Raw genomic sequence first — 26,905 nt, 5'->3', positions numbered from 1 at the left:
CAGGGTATTTATAAATAGTTTTAGAAAACATTGTGGAAGCTATATGCTCCCTTGTTACATAAACACACACTTATCTCTGGGTATTTAGACAATGTCCCTCAAATATGTTTGTACTCAGAGCCCAACAGACATTCCCCATTCTGATTAGAATGGGAAGAAGGATGATAAAGGACCAACGACCAGGACCTCACCATCTTGACAGTCACCGTTTATGCTGAAGGGTACACTGTTTTCAGCAAGAAGTATGGTTGCCATTTTCAAAGGTCAAATAAATCACCTTTAAAGTCGTGAAAAGGTAAACAGACTGATGCCTGGGCAGCTTTCCTGAGTTTATGAGGTCTTCTGGCAATGGGGGTATACAAAGCCTCATCCATCACCCCACCCCCAGCTCCCAGAGCACTTATTCCTGGTGGCAGTGGTGGGGAATAGCTCCATCATTCAGGATAATTTCTCCTTAAACTATTATTAGGAAATGTCAAGGCAAATGAAAAGGGAAACCTTCTGATTAACAATACCTTTACCAAAATGCACTTTCTCTGTAGCCAGAATTGAAAGTTGTGTCTGTGACTCAAAGGCTCCTGGGAGGACCATCAGGGCCTTGTGACAAGTGAGAGGACAAAGAGGAGGGGACCATGGCAGGGGAAGGGAGTTGGGAGAGAGCCAGGCAGGCCAGCGTGACATGACATAAACAAAATAGCGGTCTTTGATGAAAAATAATTCTGCAGTGCGTGGATTGCGTGCTTGCCTGCCAATCATGTGGTCCTCTGCCTGGATCATCTGAAAGGGCTAGACAAACCTTCTTTCAGCACATTCTCAAGTTGAGCATATATAGCAGAAGTCCCCTGTAAATCTCAAAGTCATTTTGGAAATGACTATTCCATACAAGAAAGTAAATGTCTTTTAAAGACCTTTTCATCAGAGCTCTTCAATTTTGTGCTATTATTTCACTGTCCTGTAAGGAGAGCTGGTCTGGTGGAAGAGAAGACCCTGTAAAGTGTTTGCACTAAAGGCTCTGCCTTGTAGCCGTCCTGAAGTCTGGGCTTGTGGTGATGAGGGCTCCCTCCAGCTTTCCTTTGGGTGTTCCAACTGCCAGAGTCAGACCCCTGTTTCTAAGAGCAGCTTCTCCAAGCTTAGACATCTGGTGGCAAGTTCTAGCTTTGTAGATTACACGAGGATGAGTGTAAAGGAGACACTCTGAATGTTCTTGTATTTTAAAAGCATCTGACTTCAGCGTTTTGTTTCCTTGCATTTTTGAGATAGGAAGAAAGGTGAGGGAAACAGGGCTGGAAAAGACAGTGAAAAACTTTCTTAACCCTTGCTCCATTTGAAATCAGTGGCGTTCTACTGAACTGATCTCATTTGAATTTGGTTTTTGTTGCCTTACTTCTTTCAACCCAGCTTCACCTGGGATCTGTCCTGGCCGGGCTTCGGAGACCACCAAGCGTTCTCATCAACCAGAGACCTAATTGCAGTCATTTATTATAGTCACTTATCTGATAGCTTCATTATCTGTGATAGTTTTACAGGGACAAACTCCACCAGGCATCCAATGGCGTATATAAACATGTTACCCTGTGACAGGGTGTCTGTTACTTACTGTCAACACTAACTGGCCCTCACCACATATCTGCAGCTTATATGAAGTAACGATGAGTTTAATAAGCTCCAGTGAAAGCTGCAGTGTAAACATTGCATCAGGAGTGTTTGCCTTGTCAGCCTCTTAAACAAATAGAAGTGATGGAGAAGTCCAAACAGAACTGGATCCGGGCCTAATGAGATGAACATCAGGCGGGGTGGGAAATTCCACTGGTGCTCCTCTGCAGACCAGATTACCATCACAGAACACGCATTTGTATATATAGTATGCTAGGAAGGATGACACTCCCTCACTCCCTGCTATGGAAACACCCCAAATTCTGATTTGGGCAGTTCTATGTTTGTTATCCTTTGGAGAAGGGCTATAGGCTGAAAATGAGTACCAATGTCTTAAGGTTACTATCTTCAGAAAACATCAAGTAAATAACTTGGTTTCAAGAGATATCACATGGGGCATTAGAGAGCCAACATTACGTGGATGTACGCCTGATACGTGGTGTGCTGTAGATTCAGTTCAGCATCATTGAGATAAAACCGCAGACCAAGCTATGAATACAGAGTAAAGTATGTGGACTGTACACCTCAGAATGCTGGGAATTATTTTTATGTAGCTTGTGCCTACACTCTTAGTAGGGGGTATCGGCATACCATGAAGGATGATGGGACTTTCCTTTGCCCAAATAGGAAGAGCTTTCCTTGCAGCTCTGGAGAGGCTGGACGTAGATCCAGGATACAGAAAGGAGGGGCAGTTTCTTCACATTCTTTCGCCCTAGTTTCCTACGAGCCCTCCATCATCTTGTTGGTAGGGATTCATTTCATTCATATTTTTTTCTCCGACTTTAAAATGTAAACAGCTCTGGAGAAGGAAGCACATTAAGTCCTTATTGACAGAATGACTAGCATCAAAGAAGTCATTAAAGACCTAGGCTCAAACCCCAGATGGATACCTATTGAGAAAGGTTCTTTGTCTGTAAAATGAGGACGCCCCCTACCCATATTTTAGAGATTGGACACTAATACCAAGTAGACAATCTAAAGACACATGCTTTGTTACTTCCTCAGCACCTCATGCGTCATGGTTAGCTGTCATCTGTCTTTATCCTGAAGAGTGAGATGTGGAGAGAGGAAGATGCGAGAGGAGGCAGCAGAAAAGATAGTATTTTGCTGGCAAGTTTCCCAGCACGTGGAGTAGCAATTCCTTGTGCCTTGGGTAGATGCTGTTTCACAGTGGGTTCTGGTAAAATGCACATAGGAAAGTAAGGGGTGATAAGTTTCTTTGCTACAGGATTTCTCACGGCCTTTAATAAAACAATGTGTGGCATGCATCCCTAAGGACAGAGCATGTGCATGCTTTTACCGCCAACACTCCTGAGGCTGAGGCAGAAGGATCATGAGTTCCAGGTCAGTCTGGGCTCTACAGCGAGGTCCTGTTCCAAAACAAGCAGGCAAACAAACAAAGCAAAAACCAAAAACCAAACAAAACCCCCTCACAATATCTCCCCAGATCAGACCAATCAACCAAACAAAAACCAAGCAAACCAGAAAACCTCGAGAGGATCAAATTTGAGATATGAATAAATATTCAACTGTAAACTTATCTTTCATGTTTTTCTTCTCTTTTGGAACTGTCTCTGTCTCTTCAACATTGCCTTGAAGCATTTCTTTAGAGTTCACAATGGGAAACTTAAGCTGGGATGAATTTGTTTGGATTGAGAAGTGGAGGGCCTGGTGGTCTTCTGTGTATCCTGGGGTCATAGAGAAAACTCTGAACTGAAGGGAGCACGGGGAGGTGATAGAGCTGATGTGCCATGGATGCTGAAAGGGAGGACCAGTCCCTAGGAAAGACAGATAGGAGGATCTGAGGGCAAACACTGTGTTCCTTAGAGTTATAATTAGGGCCCTTTAGTGACCTGGCGTGAATCCTTGGAAACAGGTCAACAGCCCCTAAAAGCCACCACCTTGCCTTGCTATGCACCATTTCAGGAGAGAACTGCATCTGGGAAAATGGGGTTAGATGAGTTTCTTGGTTGCTAAATGTCGTATTCCAACACTGAATCTGTAAGAAAAGCACAAGGAAGCGAGAGACAACACAGAGGAAATAGGAAGAGAAAGAGAAGGAGAGCTGGAGTGGTCTGGGAATGACAGTGAGCACGGTGGGCTTCAGGGGCACACTCCCTACCATGTCCTCTGACTGTACCTCATATATTGTCACATAACTTTGTCCTGTTTCTACCCCAAATACCTGGCCCTGAGTGTCGTCCTATGTGTGTCTTAATTACTTTCCCTACTGCAGTGAAAAAATATCTGACTAAAGCAATTCAAAAGCAACTTAATGAAAGAAGGTGTATTTTGGCTCATAGTTTGACGGTTATGGTCCATTACGACAGGACGGGCGTGGTGGCAGGAGCTCAAGGCAGCTGGTCACCCTGTGTCCACAGTTGAGAAGCAGAGATTAGTGAACAAAGGCTGGTGCTTGGTTGCTTTCTCCTTTATATGTGGTCTGGGACCCTAGCCATTGGGTAGGCCCACCCATATTAACAGTGGCTCTTCCTACCTCAACCCAATCTAGAAACTCCCTCAAAGACACCCCAAGAGCTTTCTCTTCTAGATGATTCTAGATCCTGTCAAGTTGACAATCAATGTTAACCATCAGTGTGGGTGACCATGGGTGCAGTGTGTATGACTCAGGGCAAAACTGTCACAGTTAAGAAAGAAAGGAAGAAAACTTGGCAATTCTATCTGGTTTTGAAGGGGTTGGAGTATAGACTGTCATAGGGCTGATTGGGTACAGGGTGCTGAACACACAGGGCTTTCTGGATGGTCACTGAGAAGGAGGGGCCAGAGGGCCACAGGCCACTTGAATGTACTAATCCAGCTTTGTGTTGCTGCAAGGAGCAAACTCAAGACCCCTCAGGGAGAGAGAGTGAAAGAAAGAGAGATAGGTAAAGACTAGTGTGACAAGCGATCACCTGTCCAAAGCCTTGACTTTTTCACTGACTTTTCACTAGAAGAATCTTTGGCTTAGTAGTTGCTTAAGAAATATTTAGGTTGAGTGAGCATATCTTACAAGGCCAGTTGTTACTGCAGCTCTTGGGGTTCACAACTGGATAAGGTTGATGATTACTTACTTTTCTATTTGGATACCATGCATAGTACCTTTCAGCACTAAGAAAGCCAGCCAGTAGAGGTGGAGCTTTGGGGTCAGTACCAGCTCAATTTCTCCTTGTTTGTTCTACGACAGCAATAGGGTCTTATCATCAGGTTCTAATGGGTAGCCAAGAGCAATGGCAATAGCTAGTATTGTTTGAGAGTCTATGGGACCCCACTGGTCAACAATTCTAAAAGAGGAAGTCCACTTCTGGCACTGGAATTTTTATCTGCTAACTTGTGATATCTAGTAGGGGTCTTGTTCCTCCACTGTGGCCTGCTAAGGGAGTAACCAAACCCTTTCTGATTGGATTTAAGGCCTGCTTCACAGATGAAACCCATCCCTGGTGTTGTTACCAGGGCCAAGAGCTTGTGGCTAGAAAGGTTACAGGCTGTAAGGGAGAGCCTTCTACTATTTTTCTGTTAAATGGAAATACTATTAAACTTGCTTCTAATGACTTGTTGTATGCATAGATAAGCGCATTTCTCAACTCCCACAGGGAATCTTGCAGAAGATGGCGATTAATACAGAGAGCCACAACTGGCCAATGTGCAGAGAATAAGAGACTATGGAGTGCTCATCCCTAAATGGGAATCGAACTCAGGTGGCCAGGCTTGGTGGCAAGTACCTTTAACCCACTGGGCCATCTCACCAGCCAATTTTTCTTTACTTCAGAAAACAAAGTATAGCTCTCTGATAAAACGTTAAATAATATAACCACAAAGAGAATGTGGGGTGGTCCTGGAGGTACAGTACCTGCTAAAGTCCATCTCCTGTGGTCCAGTATTGTGATCTTAATCCCCACGTGTCTTATTTCTCGTAAGTTGTTAATGGGGTAAAAAGAATCTCCACTGCTTCCCATCCGATTGCTGCTACCTCTAGTGATTCATAAAACTTAACATCATAGAAATTCATTGATAAAGTGATGATTCCTTTTTAATATTAAATTTCAATGTTGGTGACAGATGTTTTAAAAGTATGCTGGACCACAGAGGAGGGGAAAACTGGAGCTAAAGACTTTTATTGACCCAGAGCCTAGTGTCACTGTATCTCAGATTGCACAGTTGGTGCTTAGGATGGCACTCTCTCAGGTGTGTCCAAGCATGTGGGTGACACGTGGTCAGTGATAGCTGTAAGTGTGGCCCAATACCAAACTGAAAACTTATTTAAAAGTGGGGCTGAAGAGATGGCTCAGTGGTTAAAAGCACTGACTGCTCTAGCAGAGGTCTCAGGTTTGGTTCCCAGCATCCACATGGCAGCTAACAACCATCTATAACTCCAGGTCCATGAGATCTGATGCCCTTTTCTGGCCTCCATGGACATTATACACATGGTACACTTACATATATGCAAGCAAAACACTCATACACATAAAAAAGAAATAAAAATGTTAATAAATGGGGCTGGAGAGATGGTTCAGTGGTTAAGAATACTGGTTGTTCTTGCAGAAGACCTGGGTTCGAATCCCAGAACCCACATGGCAGCTAACAACTGTCCATAACTCCAGTCCCAGGGGGTCTGACAGCCTCTTCTGTCCTCCGTAGGCATTGCACAACACGGGTGCACTTACCTGTATGCAGGCAATACACGCATGCACGAAAAACAAAAATAATAAATAAAGTTTTTAAAACATGTTAATAAACAGCTTGGAAAACATGAAATTATTTTGCATTTTTGGTAACTTGATTGTGAGATTCTTTCTTTATAAAAATATGGCATTTTTATTTGTGTGTGTGTGTGTGTGTGTGTGTGTGCGTGTGTGTGTTTGAGTGTATGAATGTCTGCCACATGTGTGATTGATCTCAGGGTACAAAAGAGGGAGACAGATTTCCTGGAGCTAAACTTATAGGCAATAGTGAGCGGCCTGATGTGGATGCTGGGAACCAAACCCCATCCTTTAGAAAAGCAGCAAGTGCTCCTAACAGCTGAGTTATCTCTCCAACTCCCGGTATGAGGTTCTAGAACATGAACTTTGTCACCCTGTCAAAAGGTTGGACACATTTGGTAGGGTGTGGGAAGGGCTTTCAGATGAAGCAACTGTATTCCCTCCAAATTCATACACTGGAACTTTAATCTCTAACATGACTGTATTTATAGACGGGGCCTGTAGAGAAGGTATTGGAGCTGAATGAGGTCAGATGGTTGGGGCCTCCATCTGCTAGGACTGGTGTCCTTAGGAGAAGAGACACCGGGTAGAGAGCTGTGCAGTGCTCTTTCTCATTCACTGTGGGAGAACATTGCAAGGCAGGAGGAGAGCCCTCACAGGTACTGAATTGGCTGTCACCTCGCTCCACCTCGCTCTGCTCTTGGACTTTCCTGTCTCCAGAAACCTCTAGTATTTTGTTATGGCAGCCTAAGCTGACAAAGACTAGCAGTAAAGCTGAAGTCGGCTTCTGAAGTTTGCCATGAAGCGCTCAGCTCTGGCGAAATGTCTTCCTGTCCATGCTGGTCTTGACTGACAATGAGCAGCACCAGGCTCCTCTCTGCTGTCTCGCTCTGGTTTCTTGCACTTTCCTCATTTAAGAATTCACAGGCCCTGCTGGGGAGATGGCTCAGTTGGTAGAGTGCTTGCTGTGTGGGCATGAGCACCCCCCAGAACCCATGTGAAAACACTAGGCGTCACAGCACACGTCTATAATCCCAGCACAAGGGAGATGGAGAGGGAGGTTCTGGGGCTTGTTGGCCAGTTGGTCTAGTGGATCAGTGAGCTTCAGGTTTAGTGAGAGACACTGCCTTAAAAGCAAGCTGGAGGGTGATCAATACCTGACCGCTTCCAGCCTCCATCCAAATGTGCACACATGTACATGAACCCTCCCATGAGCATGCAGTCACTGTCTCTCACACACACATGCACACACTTAGATACACTACACAGCTCCATAGACATGCTCTTTTGGGCTATGAAGAGAGTGTTTTCTGTCTTCTTCCTCTCCAGTCCATTTCTCCACTATTTTCCACGGCATTCAGTCCCCATCTATTAGACACACAGGTGAGAGTGTGCCCACAGACATACCAATGCTTCTTTGTTCATGGGTAACACACCCCAGGTTTAGGCTGAAAAATAAAAAAGTGTATGCTGAAGTTTTTCCGAGACAGATGCCAAATTTCCTATTCTTCCAGCCCCCAAACTGACATTTTTTCAAGCTTCCTTATGTCTTCTCAGGTCCTTTCATCACCTTCTGACTGTTTATGGAGTTGTCTAGATAAAAGTTCAAGATTGAAAAGATGGAGGGAAACATCAAAATTTCCACAGGTTTTAACATTTAAAAATATTTCATTTATTATTTTTATTTTATGTGTATGTGTGTATTGCCTGCATGTAGGTAAGTGCACCCGTGTTGTGCAATGCCCGCGAAGGTCAGAAGAGGCTGTCAGATCCCCTGGAAATGAAGTTATGGACAGTTGTTAGCTGCCATGTAGGTGCTGGGATTTGAAACCAGGTCTTCTGCAAAAACAACCAGTGTTCTTAACTGCTGAACGATCTCTCCAGCCCCGGTTTTAACACTTTTATGTAACTTTTTTATGGTTGGCCAAGCATAAAGAAATCAAAGATGGCAGTAGGTACGGTCATTTTCCACACGAGTGTCAGATTCGGGTCTAGATGACTTATTTTTAACGTGCTAACTGCCGACCTGCCTCCAGAGAGTCAGAGTTCTCCTTGGAGTTCACAGGAGTGGAGCTTGCTTGGGGAGAGGGAGGGAGAAAGGCTGGCTGTCCTTGGCAGCTGGACTCCCACACCAATTTAGATTTGGAAGCCTTGAGCAATTAGCAGGCCACATGGCATCACCAGGCATTAGCTGGCTGCCCAGCCACCTGCTGCTGAGGGTTTGCTTACTTGACAAATGGTTAATAAGAGTCGAAGGTTAAGGAGCAGCGAAGACCATTGCTTGCTTCTGTTTAGTGAGTGTCTACACAGGCCAGCAATTCTATACTTATTCTGTGCAAGCTTTCTAACACGACGTGACGTTGTTATTACAGCATCACAAAACAATAATGACTCTGTCCTCCTGCCCATTTTCAGATGCAAACACCCATGTCCTAGAAGTGACTTGCCTAAGACTACGTGACTAATAATTAGCAAAGCCTAGTTGACTGCACAATTAAAAGTTTCTTTTCTGTTTTTTTTTCAATAAAAAAAATAACGTGTGATGTATTCCTGTGTGCACATATGTATATAAATGTGTAGGCCAGAGGAGGATGTCAGGGGTCTTCCTTTGTTGTTTTCTGCCTAATTTACTTGAGACAGGGTTTCTTACAGAATCTGAAGTTTGCTGTTTTGGATGGCCAGTGAACTTCCATGATCCACCTGTCTCCACCCCCCAATGCTGGGGATACAGGCATAGACTGTCTAGTTTTTAGGTTGGTGCTGAGGACTTGAACTCAGGTCCTCATGCTCATATAGCAAGTGATTTTACCGGCTAACCCATTTTCCCAGCTCCCCTATTTTGTTAGCATATATTCATTGTACAAAATGATGGGTTTCATTAGGACATTGTCATACAAGTCTGCCATCCACTTTGCCTGCATTCATTCACTCCCCTCATTACCCTCCTGCATCTCCCCTAGCCATCACTGCATTGCAGCTACAAAAGGCAGCGTGACCTACACTTACATATTTTAAGAGTGCTTACAAATAAGGTTTTCAGACCTGATGGAGATAAGACACAAAAGAATCAACTTTCTTATAACAGTAAACATCAGAAGGAGCTTTAATAACAATAGGCTCGCTGACCAGCCAGCCTAGCATACTTGGTGAGTGCCAGGCCAATGAAAGACCCTGTCTCAAGGGAGAGGTGGGTGGTGCCTGAGGTCACACTCAAGGTTGTTCTTTTTGTTCTCTGGCTTCCACACACACTTGTACTGTGTGGACATACTACACACACATGTGTACTTGCACATACACATATCCACACTCATAAATGAATAAACAAAGAATATTTACAAACTATTGGCACAATTCCTGAGAAGATACAAATACCAACGGAAGAGGCTTAATAAACCTGCTAACCTACAACAATGGAATCACTGGGTCTTGGGTGCCAAAGGCTGTGCTCACACCCTCAAAATTATTACTCTATGTGCTTCACTTGTCAGCTTGACACACCTGGGTGGAGGGAACCTCAGCTGAGGAATTTCCTCCATTGAACTGGCCTGTGGACATGTCTGTGAGGCATTTTCTTGATTGTTAAGTGATGTGGGAGGGCCCAACCTATTGTGGGCAGTGCCACTCCTCAGCAGGTGTCCTGGGTTGTATAAGAAAGCAGGCTGAGCACGGGCCAGAGGAGCAAGCCAGCAAGCAGCGTGGTCCCGGTTCCTGCCCTGAGTTTCTGCCTTGACTTCCCTCAGTGATGAGCTGTGTCCTAGGAGATGTAAGATAAAACAAACCTTTTCCTTCCCAAGATGGTTTTGGTCAAGTTTTTAATCACATCAATACAAAGTAACTAAGACACTCTATAAGATCTGGGGACTTGCGTTAGTCATGAGTGTAAAATGGTGTATACAGTGTATGTGTTATGAATATATATGTATCTGCTGGCTGATTCTTCTGTCCTATCACAGCATCTCCTTTGTATGAATGATAGTTATTACAGTATAGTGAACTCATGTACAGTGTTTCTGTGTTTGCGGTCTATTTTGAAATACTACCACATTTGACCGCCAAGAATTAAATATCTGCAAACCACATTTGATGAGCTAGTGATAATCAATACACGTTTCTGGCTACAGGATAGCCAAAACCTAGTGTTGCATAAACACCCAGTTTCTGAATATTTCACTTATTCACTCCAGACCTTCTTGGCTACACATTTTTCTTGTGTAACTCCTTTCCCATCACAGAGTCCAAAATATCAGATACTTTTTTTCCCCAGACTGCTTTGCAATCAGAGTATGACCACGTGGTTTAAAATCGGCAAATGGTACTCAAGGGAAATGTGACTCTGCAAAGAGAGACCTATGAGAAATTCTTTGCTGAGCATTATCGTATTTACCTGTGATGCCCACAACCACAGCAAGCATTATGTGTCCACTTGTATCTTCATGATGCATCAAACCTACAGGCTTAGATTTGAGGATTGGAAAGATGAAATGAACCTGGGTTTTTTTTTTTTTTTCTTTTGGTCTTTTTTGAGACAGGGTCAGTCTGTAGCCCCAGCTGGCCTGGAACTCACTATGTAGACCAGGCTGGCCTTGAACTTCCATAGATCCGCCTGCCTCTGCCTCTTGAGTGCTGGGATTAAAGGCATGTGCCACCATGCCCAGCTGAACCTGGGATTTAACAAGATGATTGACCTCCCCCATGGAACTGCTTTCTGCAGACTTTGCTATGTAAGACAACAAATCTCATATTCTATTCATTTCGACTGGTCACTCTGTTACCAGCAGACAACAATACCCTCGAACATTCTTGCTGTTTGAAAAAGACAGTAACACTGTCTTATATGCTTAGGAAGCAGATTCCTCACATTTTCCAATCGACTTGTGATTTTTCTTTGCATATAACAGCTTCACACTGTTCCCCTGCACAATATCGTCCCCCAACTTGGCTCAATGAGGCACTGACCCACAGCATGGTCAGAGCACTCAGGCTCAGTGCAGTAGGCATGCCTTTCATCTGTGATGGGGCGGTGTGTCTGGGAGGTGCTGTAGGTGCATCAGAGTGACAAGATAGAGGATGTGGCCATGTTAAATGCTCCCTCACTGTGTCTTCTCCCTCTCCCTTTAAAAGGGTTGGTTCACATATATTAATTCCACATATTAATTGGTTTCATTAAGGCATTTTGTATATGTGTATTGATCATATTGACCCCTTATTACCCTCTTATCCCTCTCCCACTGACCACCTTCCTCTTCCCAGCTAGTTCCATTTTCATGTCTTTTTTGTGTGTTTGTAACCCAATGAGTTTCAGTAGAGCTGCTTACAGAGAAATGGGTGAGAGGTTATTTACAGGAACACGGACAACTTACTGGTGGCTACCCCACTGAAAAAAGTATCTACCCTTCCCCCAGTAGCCATTAACTGCCTATAAATACTGTGTCTTTTCTAGAAGGTTGAAATAATTTATTGATCATTTTATCCCAGGGTCTAGCCAAGAACCAATCTATGACCCTAAAAATGACTAGTATACATTGGGTAATTTATCATGTGTCAGACATAGTTTTGTGTTATTTTGGGTGTGTTAGCTCATTAACTTTGCATCGCCTACAGTGTCAGTGACTCAGGCTGTGAGCCAAGCAGTAGGCTCAGAGCTCATCTTGAACTCTTGTGCTGCATCTATCACTAATTAAAGTTCCCCAATAAGCCTTTGCCGAATTGGGCAGAACTGAAATGGCTCCGTGAGATCATGCTCTCTGTGTAACAGGCACTTGGTAAATATTTCTTGAGTAGAGTCCAGCTCCGCTCAGTTACTCAAGATAAACCAGGAGAACGTCTCTGGAAAGGCTGTGCTCTGAGCTGGGCTCGAAGGAGACAGCTGCTCCTGGGCACACTGTGGTTGGGATCCTCCAGGGTCACCAGCTCAGGTTCAGCCCAGGTCCTGACTCAGCAGACAAGGATAATATCTGTGGCAGGCCAAGGAGAGGAAGTGGTGACCTTAGCCTAGAGCCCAATGGAAAAAAAGGCCTTTAGGGAGTCTAATATCTTTTCTGGCAGCCTGAGCAGAGGGTGGGACACACTAGATGGTTCTCCTGTCCTGTAGGACTAGGATTCCTCTGAAGGCACCTGCAATCTGCTGTCACCTTTCCCGACTGTGCTAAGAGGCTGTGAGCCAGGCAGTCTGTCATAGTACCCTACTTACAGGATTGCTAGGGAAGGTGGTGGGTGTTCAGAATACATGAAGGGTAGAGTTAGGGCTGGGAGAACGAGGGTCTCTTTATTTAGTTGGTAGTTCTATATATACATGTATTACAATTTTACAGATGTATACACTCTGCCTTGATCTGTTCCCCTCCCCTCTGCTCCCTTCCTCCCCTCAACAAGTCCCTCATCCATCTTTATGTTCTTTTTCTTTATTTTTGAAGCAGAGTCTCACTCTGTAGTCTTGGATGGCCTGGCACTCACTATGTACACCTGGCCTTGAACTCAGAGATCTGACTGCCTCTGCCTCCTGAATGCTGGGATTAAAGGTGTGCACCACCATGTCCAGCTTTCTTCTTTTTATTTATAACTCACTGAGGCCTGTTAGTGTTGCCTACATGCACATGGGCCTAGCACCATCCACTGGAGTGTGGGCATCCTACCAGTGACCAACACCCCTGAAGAAAATTGACTCTCTCTTCCCCAGAAGCCATTGACTGCCAGTAGCTCCTCAGCTAGTGGCAGAGCCTCATGAGCCCCTCCATGGCAGTACTGTATTTTATGACACTTACCAGTACCATATGTAGTTGCTGACTTGATGAGTTGATAACCCAGGACACATAACGATGCAAGGAAGATAGGTATTGTTTGCTTATAAGAAGGAATGATTATCTATTTAGTTGGGAGCATGTCATGTTTTCTGTCAGGAAGAAGGCCCTCAGATGTGGCCTCTCTACCTTGGACTTCTCAAATACATTTTTTCCTTTTGGTTTTTTTTTTTTTTTTGGTCTTTTTGGTCTTTTTGAGACATAGTGACCTGGAACTCATTATGTAGACCAGGCTGACCTCGATCTCACAGAGATCTACCTGCTTTGGCCTCCTGAGTGCTGGGATTAAAGGTGTGCACCACCATGCCTGTCTTTTTTCCTTTTGGTTATTTGAGACAGGTACTCATATAGTCCAGGCTTGCCTAGAGGTAGCTATCTGATTAAGAATGGTCTTGAACTCCTGATTCATTGCTTCCATTTTCCAAGTGCTGGGCTTACAGGCCCCACAGAGAGATGGGACTATGATAGGTGGCAACCACCTAGAATGTCTTGACCCAATTTTTTAAAATTACATTTACTATATGTGTATGTATATGTGCGCATGGGTATGTGTGAACATGTTTGTGGAAGTCAGAGGACAACCTACAGAAATTTGTTCTGCCCTACTATGAGGGTCCCAAGGATCAAACTCAGATCATGAGCCTTGGCCCCAAGAGCCTGTATCTGCTGAGTCATCTTGCTGGCCCATTGATCAACACATTTTTAATCATTATAAATTACCCAGTGTGTGCTATTCTGTTGGATCATCAAAATGGAGCTACAAGGGAGTGTTTATTAGAAATGGGGGTGGTGGGCCTTACAACGTGGCAGGTGATAGGCTGAGTTGGAGAAACTTGTGGTTGTTATAATAGTGGGATCTGTTGCCTCTCCATGAGTGACAAACTGAAATTGCCATATAACATCTCATTTTTGTTCTCAGAAGGTAGGTGCCTAGCATCTGTCATATGGTCAGACAAGCCAGCAAGATGCCTCTCCTATGGTCTGAACATGGGCATGAGTAAGCCCTGATGGGGTTCTATCAGTAACCCTTTCTTTGTCATAACTTCCTTAGTTCCAAACAACTGTGCTGTGATGCATTATTGCAGAGATTTAATGTCTTTGAAATATGTGACAGTGGGTTTAGCCTCAAGTGACAACTCTTTGAGTTGGTAAGTGATAGGACTCAAAGCACATGAATAGATAGGGCTGTTTCCCCAGGACACTGCTGTTTCCATCACTCAGTCCTGTCCACACATGGAGGGGCCTGTGTGGGCACAGGTGACTCCACGTGCTGGCCTGCAGCTCCGCTGGTGGCCTTCTCTGCTGGGCGATTGTTTCCTCCCCCTGTGTGACCACAGCCTCTGGCTGTCTGGGGCTGATAACAGAATCATAAATCTCCCCTCTGGCTGCAGCGTGGCACCTGAAACCTCAGCCCAGGCTTGATGTGAGAGAACAAGATAAGACATCATAGCTGGTGTTTTGAAATGCTCCAAGGAGGTACAGGGAAGTTTCAGCGGGCCACAGGCTGCAGCAGCATTCCTCCTGGTGCTGTCTCTCCTGCCACACAAGATGAATGGCATTGCATGTAGATAGCATCTACCTGCAGGCTCTGCGTGGGTCTAAACTTGTCAGCAGGACTGTGGCTGGGTATTCCTGAAATAAAATAATAATATCAGGCAGAACCCCAAAGCATGCTTGGGATGGTGCTGGCCTTGCAGGGAGGTGGGACTTGATGAGTTACAACTGCCTGGAAGATGCAAGTGTCTTGACTAGCTCTTAGGGATGCCCACAATCCAATCCCTTCCTACCACTTTCAGAGGACTCACCTGAAGGATATTCGATAATTTTGATGGATGTTACTCAAATACAGGTTGGTTGACTAGTTTGCAGAGTATCTCTGGGAATTTACACTTAGGAAGAGGATATGGAACTGCATTGTGAGATTCTAGACTTAATTTTGTAGCTGTACATGTCTGTATGTCTTAATAAACCCTTCCCATCTGCCTTCAGGGAAAGAATGAAGACCCTATGTGAAAGGCATCAATAACATGGAATGTCAGAGAGCTTCTTTCCCAAGCATCTGCCTCACACTGAGTATGCGCCATCCTTGGGAAGGAGAAAGGAACCCCTCAAAGCATTTTCTGCATCCTGTGATTCAGAGGAGGAAGCTGATAGGAAATGTCATGGTCTTTTTAAAAAATATTTTATTCATTATTTTTATTTTGTGTGTATGCTTGTATTGCCTGCATGTATCTGAGTGCACCCGTGTCATGCAATGCCTGCGGAAGTCAGAAGAGGCTGTCGGATCCCCTGGGACTGGAGTTATGGACAGTTGTTAGCTGCCATGTGGGTGCTGGGATTCGAACCCTGGTCTTCTGCAAGAACAACCAGTGTTTGTAACCGCTGAGCCATCTCTCCAGCCCCGAAATGTCATAGTCTTTAAGGGGAAAAGCAACACTTTATTTAGAGGAGGGATCGCCACCAAGGACAGAACTGCTTGTGAGCTCCCAGCTGCATGGAGTAAGAGAACCATTCTCTGAAACACAAACACATACACACTGTTGCTAGCATGGTAGAGTTTGGTGATCTTGGTCAAAGGAAAAGCAGGCTTCCCTGTGGGTTTGTTGAGGGTGGTGAGATAGGGATGTGACCAACAGAAGTTTAACAGATCCCAGCTCATGACCACCATCTTCTCATGTTAATAGTTCTTCCTCACTGTAGGTGTAGCTTGCTACAGCAAGTAGCACAGTGACCCCAAGAGAAGCAGGCCTGTGGCAAGCTTCCCGCAGGGCTGCACCTTGCAGTGATCTTGATGTCTTCATCTTAACTATGTTAGACCTACAAACAGTGCTGCAGAGAGCACACCCAGAATGCTTTGGGAGGTCATGATAAACACTACTGATGCTTTGCAGCTGGACCCATCTGTGTATTTCACAATAAAATTTTATGATGCATCCAGACACCCAGCTGCTTATATTCCTGAGAACAGCATTTCCTCCTCTGCACCATTCAGATCTGCCCCACCTGGGGCTCGTTTCCTTTTCCCCCCAACCACTTGCAAATGACAATGAAACTTCATGATCACACGGCTCTCAGGAGAGAATGAAAGGGATGTCATAGCTAGGAAAAGGTTCTAGACAGGCAACTTCATTTATTAGACATGGAGAGACTAGCCCAGGGCACTCAAACAGCAGGGCTAATTTGGAACCCTGGAAAGCATTCTGCAAAGAGTCAGCTATCCCTTTGGTAAGCACGAATCTCTGATGCCATGTATAGTGGGCAGAGTCTTCTACTTCTCATGACAGGAGGCAGACATGACTTCGTACTCCAGTTCACTGCTTATTCTGAACTCTATTTCCTACCCTGTAGACTAGAAGTAACTCCATGTGTCTGCAGGGTTATAATTGGTGAAGGGAGCTGTGTGCTAGCTACTCAATATGGTGCTGGGTACCTGTGTGCTAGTTACTTAGTACAGTGTCGGGTTTGACAGATTCAGACCACTGCTGTATATATTTGACTAAACTATATTTAAAAATCATACACTAAAAATTATGCTGCTCCACTTTATGCCTTGCATGACATCACTTCCTAGTGAAGAATTCTCAGTGATAGGCTTGTGCTTCTGCAATGGGACTGTGCATAGTGACCGTTATTAAACCTTGTCACTTTGACCATGTGTCTACCTCAGATAATTTTGTCAGTTCCCAGAGTTGCGCTGAAAGTTCCAATATCTACTAGCTTACCTTCCCCTGAAGAGCTAGAGACAATTTTTTTTCCTCTTTATTCTATTAATTTTTTTGATACGTATCTAGTTACATAGCCCAGGCTAGCTTAGAACTCTTGATTCTCCTGCTTTAGCATCCGGAGTTCTGGGATTACAAATGTGTGCCATCATCATACTCAACTAATTTTTTTCCTTAAAAAAACTTTAATCATATAAAATACACATGAATTGTTTTTCTTCTTGTAAAAACTAAAACATTACATATAAGACTACAGTCTTCCTTGACTAATACCTTTAATTCTCTCTCCTCTCCTCTGCACCCAAACCCAAATACCGTTAACAGATTAGCATGTTTCTTCTATACATCTTCATTTTAATTTACATGCCTAATGTGCTTACATAAAAGGTTTTGGTTTTGTGTATCTGTGTATGTGTTTTACACAAATAGATCTCTACTGTGAGGATTGTTTGCCTTTACTTTAAAACTCAGTATGTCTTAGAAACCTAGCCATCTTTTTGTATAGTGGTTAATTTCATTCGAACTGTTGTGTGCAGCAAGCGTTCTTTTGTATAAATATATCAGTTTATTTTACCATTCCCCTTTTTCAAATTTGCAATCCCATAAATAATATTGTGGGGGTTGGAGAGATGGCTTAGCACTTAAGAGCACTTAATGCTCTTGCAGAGGACCTGAGTTCAGTTTCCAGTACTTATATTGGGTGACTCATAACTGCTTGTAACTCCAGCTCTGGGAGATCTGATGTCCTCTTCTGGCCTCTGCAGTCACCTTCACTCATGTGCATCTATCCACACATAGATACACACAAATTCAGATCTTAAAATCATGTAGCGTCTCACTTCTGTTGATGACTCTTCCTGGAGTTGTTACGGTCAGAGCCTGGGCCCCAGCAACTCTCAGCAGCTGGATTTGGCCAGCTCTTTCAACAAGTCAATCAAAGAGATGGGTAATAGTGATTGGATAAAAAAAGATTTATTCAACGTTGCTGCACTGGAAGGAGGAATACAGGGGTCTAGTGATCCCCCAAATCTATCTCAGAGTCTTGACATGGAATTTACTTTTAAATAGAGGGCAAGAGATGTGCATAACTATGGGGTCGTGGCATCACCAACCCTTGTTAGGTCCAGTGTGTTCTGCAAGGTGCTTTGAGAGTTGTCCATTGTGCGAAATCTCTTCCATGAAGACAAGGTCTCCCACTAGGGACCCAGCCCTTTCCTTCTTCCAGCATGAGACTCCTGGGGGAATTCCAGTTTCTTGGAATTCATTGTCTTAATAGTCTGATAGCTGAATGAGGGAACTTGAATGTCTCTTTAGAGTCTTCTTTAGAATGTCTCTTTAGAATGTCTTCATTCTTGACAGGACAGTTACAAGACTTATTGAGTAACAACTGTGATCTAGGCATTGAGAACTACATACACACCAGCTCCAGCAGGCTTATAGTCAAATGTGTGTGTGTGTGTGTGTGTGTGTGTGTGTGTGTGTGACACAGTGCAATGCTGTAGGTACTATGGATAAGACAGGTACTTCTCCTAGGGTCAGAGAGGTTCTGCCCCCTGTCTCTGAGGTCTGGGTCATTAAAACATTCCTGTCCAGTGCTTAGGATGAGGTACTGAGTTGAACTTTGTTGGTCTCTGATCCTATAGGCCATTGCACCTTGGGATTCCGTTGTTGATACAAACAGATCATATACCACAGAGGGCAGTTAGAGTAGAAAACCAGCCTAAGAAAGTCCTGTGTTCACAGGACCTAGATGGTGAGAGCTGGGGAGAGAAGGGAGAGCTACAGATCTAAATGGAGAGCTGCATATATTATGTAGGTTGAGGTTCATGAACCCTTTCTATCTGGAGCTCCCAGGTTCTTGTGTTCCTTTCATCACACAGAGCAGGCAGAATGACTTGGCAGGGTAAAACTGGAGCCACATGGAGCATTGCTCAGTGACAAAGTGCCTGGGGTAAATAGGCCTAACAGAGGAAAAATTTCTTTTGGTGTAAGATTTCAGAGGTTTCTGTCCATAGTCAGGTGGCTCAATTGCTTTTGGGCCTGTGGTGAGGGAGGATATCAGGGAAGGGAGCGTGTGGAGAAACAAAGATGCTTACTTTACCTGATGGTGGCCAGAAAGGGTGGGGGGGAGAGAGAGAGAGAGAGAGAGAGAGAGAGAGAGAGAGAGAGAAACAGGTTGAGGGGCACACCCCCAGTGCTCTAATTTTATCCCACTAAGCTATGTGTCCTAAAGGTTTCATTATTTACAATTGTCTACAGACTGGGATCAAACCTTCAGCATATGTTCATGTAAGGTCCACACTACAGCAAGCATTACAGTGAAGAATCTGACCCAGAATTAGTGCCTGTAGAGGTGGGAAATACCCAGGGCAGAGCAAAGTATGCATTTTGTTAAAATGGGGAGAGAGATGTCCCGGGAGAAGGGTCTGGGGTGGTGAACCTCAACCAGGGCTATTTTTTATTTCTGGGGGATACTCAGTGCTGTCTGGAGACATTTTTTGTCCTTGAAACCAAGGCAGATGCTGAGACATCTGGAAGATGGAGACTTGGATGCTCATCGCAAATGCCCTACACTGTGTGTTTCCACCCACCTGAAAAGGAATAGAATTATCCCGTCAGACAGGGTACTAGTGCTGAGGGTGAGATTTTAAATTTCATATTTTCATATCATTGGGATTTTCGTACTATTAAATATCAAAAGCATTTTATACTATTATTCAAGAATTTAATCCTTACAACCAGTAAAAGACTAGTGCACAACAGGTACAGATTAAAAGCAAAGCTACCCCCTCCCCACTATGTAGCTCACATCGACCTTGGGCTTAAGTTCATCTCACCCCTGCCTCCAGAGTGCTGGGATGGTAGGCATGGCTACTCTACCTAGCAGAAACAAACAAACAAGCAAGCAGCCCATTCTGTTTGAAATACTGCAGTCAAGTTTGGCAGACTGGGTCTACATTTTAACACCCTCAACCATGTTCTTAGTAAGACTACATAGATCAAGCACAGTGGATTTCACATATATATATATATATATAAAATGCAGTTTGACCTTATCTACCTCCCCTACTTTCTCCCAACTTCCCTTGGGACCCATCAACTGATCTCCTTCCCAACGTCATGTTCTTTTTTATTATTCCTATTAATGGTCCTCTGAGTACAATTAGTGATGACTATGTGTGAATGGGTGTGGGGCCATCTGCTGGGGCATGGCCACCTACTAGCGGAGGTCACATCCCCAAAGCCCCTCAACAGCCATCAACTACCAATAGCTCCTCAGCTAGGGGTGGGGCCTCTCCCCATCCATGCTGGAATTTTGACCGACTTGGTCTTGTGCAGGTTGTATGCAGACAGCCACAGCTGTTGTGAGTTGATGTCATTATCAGTCGTGTCATGCTCAGAAGACAGCATTTCACAGCACTCCTCCCCATCCTCCAGCTCTTACATTCTTTCTGCCCCTTCCTCCTCAATGTTTCCTGAGCCTGGGATAGGGGAGGTTGATATAGATGGCTCATGCTTACTCTTGGCTCTTTGTCAGGTCAGCATTATCATAGCATTTTCACAAAATAATCAAATTCATCTTGTATCATGGACAATCCAGTCTATAGTGAATTATATATAGGTATTGAGGATTTGCAGAATTGTGCTTTTTTTGTAGACCATTTCCACCACACCTCTATTTCATTTTAAAGACTTTTTACTAAATGGACTCATATACGAGAGAGAGAGAGAGAGAGAGAGAGAGAGAGAGAGAGAGAGAGAGAGAGAGAACAATAATCAAAGACGGGGACACGAAATTGAGAGAGAATAGGGGGTACATCAGGAGTTGGAGGAGGAAAAGGAGGATGAAAATAATGTAAATACAGTACTCATATATGAAATTCTCAAAAAAGTAAGTTGTTTTAGAAAACCTAAAAAACAGGGCTGGAGAGATGGCTCAGCAGTTAAGAACACTGGTTGTTCTTGCAGAAGACCCAGGTTCGAAACCCAGCACCCACATGGCAGCTAACAACTGTCTGTAACTCCAGTCCTAGGGGATCCGACAGCCTTTTCTGACCTCTGGGCATTGCATGACATGGGTGCACTTACCTACATCCATGCAATACACGCCTACACATAAAATAAAAATTTAAAAAAAGAAAATCTTCCATGTTTCATAACTTGTAATATTGTCTTTTTTTTTTTTTTTTTTTTTTTTTTTAAACAGGGTTCTTTAAAAAAAAAAAAAAAAGGAAAATGCTACTATGTATCTATATCTATCATCTATCATCTATGCATCTATCTATCTACCTATCTATCATCATCTGTCTATCAGTCATCTATCATCTATCATCTATCTATCTATCTATCTATCATCTATCTATCATCTATCTATCATCTATCTATCATCTTCTATCAACCTACCTACCTATCCATTCATTCATCTGTAGTCTATCTTTTTAAAAAATTTATTACTTTTATTTTATGTATATAAGTGTATTACCTCAGCTAGGTGTGGGGCATCTCCCCATCTATGCTGGAATTTTGACTGACTTGATCTCGTATAGGTTGCATGCATGTATGGATGTATGTGCGCCCATGTCCTGCAATGCCCATGGAGGTCAAAAGGGAGCATTGGGTCCCCTGGAACTGGAGTTATGGATGGTTGTTAGCTGCCATGTGGGTGCTGGAAACTGAACCCACGTCCTCTGCAAGAGCAGTCAGTGCTCTTAACTGCTGAGCCATCTTTCTAGCCCCTACCATTTTTATCTATCTATCAATCAATCATATATTATCTATCTACCTATCATCTGTCTATTATCTACCCACCTACCCATCTATTTTCATCATCATCTATCATCTAGTTTTAGTTTATTTAAAACATTTTCAATTTAATGGACAAATAAGCCATTCCCCCAATGTCTGCAAGTTTCACATCCTTAGAGTCTATCAATTGTAGATTGAAAATGAATTGAATATGTATAGAGATTTTCCTTATATTATTCTGTGATATAGTATATACAATATAGTATACAATATATAGAAATATTTAGGTAGTATTTTCTTTGGTTAGGTATCATAAATAATGAAGAGATTATTTAAATTATACAGGAGGGGCTGGGGATGCGGTTTAGTGGTGAAGCACTAGCTTAGCATGTGCAGGGCCCTGGGTTTGATTCCTTTTGGCAACACACAGGCACACACACACACACACACACACACACACACACACACACAGTTGTATGTAAATACTATAGCATTTTGTATAAAAGCCACACATGTCTATGGACTTTGGTGTGAGTGAGGGGTCTTGGAGTCAGTCTTCCATGAATACTGAGGGATGACTGCATGTGCTGATGGAATGTGATGTGATTTTTTGATACATGCATCACAGTGTATCTGTTCTTTGCATCCTGCTCCTTAGGGGTCAGTGCTTCCTATTTACATCCTGTTTCCCTCTCCACCTGTGCGGAGGGCGCACACTCCTTTACTTTTTCTCTTTATGCAAAGCATTAGCTTCCTTCTCAGAGCCCCAGCTCCTGACAACTCTCATGAAGCCAGAAGTAAAGTGCGAACCTGAACCCAGGCTGTGTTGCACTACTTCCATGAGTGGGCTGTGGAGGAAAATACCCAGGACCCTGATGAGGCATCCAAGAGTGTAGGAAGGAACAGAGGCAAAGACTTTAATGACCAGATGGGCTTTGAGTCTGCACACATCTGCTTTGCTCAGTGGCTGCCTCTTGCCATCTTCAAGCCCCAGAAGGTGTTGGGAGCAGTTACACCTTTAGTCAAAGGGAATTTAAGGAGTCCAGCCTCAAGGCCACTGGGACTCAACTGTAGCTCTTTGCTGCTGCCCCACACTGATGCTGACTGATCTGGTGACTCAGTTCCTTCACCTGTACAGTTGATCTAAGAGCTGCCATCACTCTCTTGATTGTTGAATGTGTTGCATATAAACTCATTTAGACTCCACAACAACCATGCAATGAGGAACTATTAATTAACCATCATGTAGATATAGAAGCTGTGAGTCAGAGGCTAAGTGGTAGTTCCTGTGCTGTGGCCATTAGAGTTTGATGAGTGGTAAACATGAAAGGACTGTGAGTTCTTCTGTTACACTTCAAGCTGGGGAGCCAGAGAGAGGAAAATACAGAGTTCTAACCACAAGCAAACTTGCTCTCTCAACTGACTGACGAGCCATGAAGATCAATCTGAACACTATGGTTTTAGATCTTTATTTTACTAGCGTACACAAATTTTCTGAGTTTGTTCTCCCATCTGCTTTTTGGTTCTAACGGATGCCTACTTTGTTCTCTAGAACAAAGTTTTGGTTGTTACTTGGAAACAATACTAAATAAGCTTTTGCAAGAATCAGATTTGCTCTCCCTTAAGACATATGAAAAAGTGTCCTTAAGTCCCAGGGATGGAGGGACCATCACTAGAAAGAGTATATAGCTTCATTAAAAGACTACAATAAAGGAACAGGACTCATTTGAGTGTCTGGGTTCAAATGTATTAAATAGTTGTTACTTTGCAACTCATACTTAGTGATTAAGAACTGAGCTAGCAGGCTGGAGGGATAGCGCAGCCGTTAAAGGCTAAGACTAACGACCAAAAAATGAAAGAACTGAGCTAGCATTAGCACTATGCTTTTCATGAATTTAGGGCCTCCCCTTTGAGAAGCAGCATCTTTGGGCTTTCTCCATTGGCAGTTTGAGTTTCATGACCAATGTATTGGTAGAAAGCTGGAGGTCCAAAGAACCTTGAGCTTCCTGGGCTGGAGGCATGGCTCAGTGGTTAAGAGCACTGACTGTTCTTGCAGAGGACCTGGGTTTGCCAGCACCCACATGGTGGCTAGCAACCATCTGTAGCTCCAGTTCCAGGGGAATCCGATGCCTTCTTCTGACCTCTGTGAGCATTGCACAACATGCAGGCAATACACTCATACACATAAAATAAAAATAATAAAATATTAAAAAAGAACCTTGAACTTCCAATCCACAGATTGGGAGTCTTGGGTCCTTTATCAAGTGATACCTGAAGTCTTGTCACTCTCTCTGCATTTCCTTCTATCTCTGAAGGGGTCTCTGAACTACTCGCCCACCAACACACACCCTCAGTGGTGCTCACCCACCCTGAGGTCTGAACTCCCCTTGTCTCTTAAGCGGCCTTACTTCTTCAATCTCCTGCATATGAAAACTATCCTGTCCTCTTCAGCCAGGATGAATTTTGCAAAGTATAAATAGAAAGTTACTTTCCTGCATAAAGCCTCTTTGTGATACTCAGTGTTAGCCCACTCCAAATCTAACTCCCTGATTTCCTGAGCTAGCAGCATGGAGATTTTGCTTAGGAGTGAGGCAGAAGTGTTCAGGGAGACAAGTCCTTGTCCCAGACCCAGTTGATCTAAACCACAGCAGTGTTGTTAGTTATGTCAGTGATTGACTGAGAAGTGCTACAGGGACCCACTTCTGGTCAACACAATCATAAAGTGTTCTGAGGGGGAGGAGGGATGGGGAGGGCCAAAGGGGTATCTAGGGATATGAGGAAAGTACAATGATTTTTATTTATGAAAAAGTCATAGTACACTAGCTAAAAATTAATAAAAATACAAAAAGCAGTTCTCTGTTGTGACATGTTATAATGCTGATGTTTGGGGGTGTCTGTGGTTGTGCCATAGATGAACAATGTACCAGGCTATTATTTTTATTTTATGTGTATGCATGCATTGCCTGAATGTATGTAAGTGCACCTGTGTTGTGCAATGTCCTCGGAGGTCAGAAGAGGGTGTCAGGTCCTCTGGAATTGGAGTTACAGATGGTTGTTAGCCACCATGTGAGCGCTGGGAACTGAACTCTGGTCCTCTGCAAGAGCTGCCAGTGCTCTTTACTGCTGAGCTGTCTCTCCAGCCCCCTCTTTACGATTTGAACCCCTTGATGATGGCCCTTCTATTACTTGAAATCAAATATGGATTCTCCATTGCCTTTAGGAAAAATATTCAAATTCTTTGCAATAAAACATAAGGCCCTTCAGCTATTCCCAAGGCTTATTTCTCTGTCCTCTTCTCTGAGCGGCCCCTCTCTTGCACTGTGTCTTCTGGCAATACTGAGTTACTGGTAATTGCACTCAAGTGCCAAGCTCTTTTGTACTCCCACAGCTCCGTATGTATCAGACCCTTGTGTGGAATCGTCTTTCCCTTGTTGCTTTTTATATTTCAGAACTAACCATACATACCACATCTTCCATGTAGCTTGGGTTGATCACCTCTCCCAGAGCTTATGCATATGGCCAAGTGAATTATCAAAGACTTGTCTTACATTCACTGACCACAGGTTTCATTTCTTAGTTCCTTTCTTCCATCTTTGGATGGGGACTGGGTAAAGGATAGGATAACAGAAAACAGAGGTGCCTATACCATTGCTACTTACATAGGGAATTCAACCTGGCTCTTGGCATCAAATACCTCTCTCTGTCTCTCTGTCTCTCTCTTTCTGGATTGTCTGACTTCTAAAAGCTATAGAATGTGCCAACAAAGATGCCACCAGGAAATTGGGTTTGGTGACAAAATCACTCAACCCATTGGTGACCTGGATTGAACTGATGGATTCCAAAGTCTAGAAGTGGATGGACCTTAAAGGCCCTTTGCCTGTCCCTGGCCTATACGCTTGGCCTGATGATCATACCTCATTTATATGCTACTGGGCCCTGAGCTCTAGAATCATTCTCCTGTACTGTGCTTTGTGTGTTCCCAAAACTCTGAAAGACAATCTCACCCTTTGCTCCTGATAGTTTCTCTCAAGATAAAAACAGATGCTCAGAAACAAGAATTTTTTCTTCTCTGTTCTGTTTCATCACATTTACAGAGTGATTGCTTGGGGGCACTTGGATGCCGCTGTTCACATCTGTTTGCTTCATTTAATTTCATGCCAAAAATCTGTATGCTAACATGGTTTTAATAGGCAGAACTAAAGCCACAGTCTCCTCTTGCTCAAGGTGGTTCAATGATGTTCATTTTCCACTGCCCCTTCTGGATGCCTCTGTCATCTGAGCCTCATCTAAGAGCTCTCTCTTGCAGTCTGCAGTGAAAACTGTTTTCAAAAAAATTTTTTTAAATAGAAGGCTTGGGCATAAGGAAACCCAGTGGGCCCAGGAGCTGTGGTGTGATTTTCATTTTGAATTTGCTTACTTCAAAGATTTATTCAGAGCCAATTACAGAACTCAGAGCACCTAAAATTATGTTTAAGCACTTTTTTTAGCTTCCTGAAATTACCAAGATGGTAAGAGGCTAGAAAGAAGCATCTAGCAGGATGCTCATAGGAAAACACAGAGATTTACTGCCTTCATCTGGTCCCCGGTGAATTCCTCAGGTTTCATCTTATACAGTGACACCTCCAGGATCCATAAAGTGCCAAGTGTTGGAAGACCATGGTGGTTTGTCAGTGTCTATAGTGAAATAGTATCCAATGCAAAGCTTAGCCACCTCTGCCAAGTATTTCTTTAAACACAAATCCTTAAGCAGTCACTAGCTTTCAGCCATGTTTCCAGGATTGTAGGAGCTGTGCCTCTTCCAGGGAGCTATTCCCAAGGCACCTTCACTTTAATTGGTTCCCTGCAACCTGGTCAGTGGATACAGACTCAGACTTAGTTCTCAAGCAGAGGATACTAGAGTGAGGACCGGGGTGTTGGGACGGGCAAATGATCCACCTGGAGGTTGAATCCAACAAAGAGAAAGGAAGTCCAAACAATATGCCCGACTAGGCTGTCAGGTATGGGAAGGAGTCATATCCATAGTTCGTTAAGGGCATGACGGAACTGAAGGCACACTAGTACTATAGATGTTTATAGATGGATCAAAAGATGCTGGAGGGCTGGGGAGATGGTTCATTTGGCAAGCATGAGGACCTGAGGCCAAGCCCCAGCCCCATGTTAAAGCTGATTGTGGAGGTGAAGACAGCTGAATTGGCAAGTTCCAGGTTCAACGAGAGACCCTGTCTCAAAAATTAAGGTGGAGAGTGAGGAAGATGCCCAACTTTAACCTCTGGCCTCCAAGTGTTTCTCT

The sequence above is a fragment of the Nannospalax galili genome, unplaced genomic scaffold (assembly GCF_000622305.1).
Source record: "Nannospalax galili isolate Female #2095 unplaced genomic scaffold, S.galili_v1.0 scaffold368, whole genome shotgun sequence".
Taxonomy (NCBI): Eukaryota; Metazoa; Chordata; class Mammalia; order Rodentia; family Spalacidae; genus Nannospalax; species Nannospalax galili.
The sequence above is the reverse complement of the archived record's forward strand: the minus strand, read 5'-3'. Positions refer to the sequence as shown.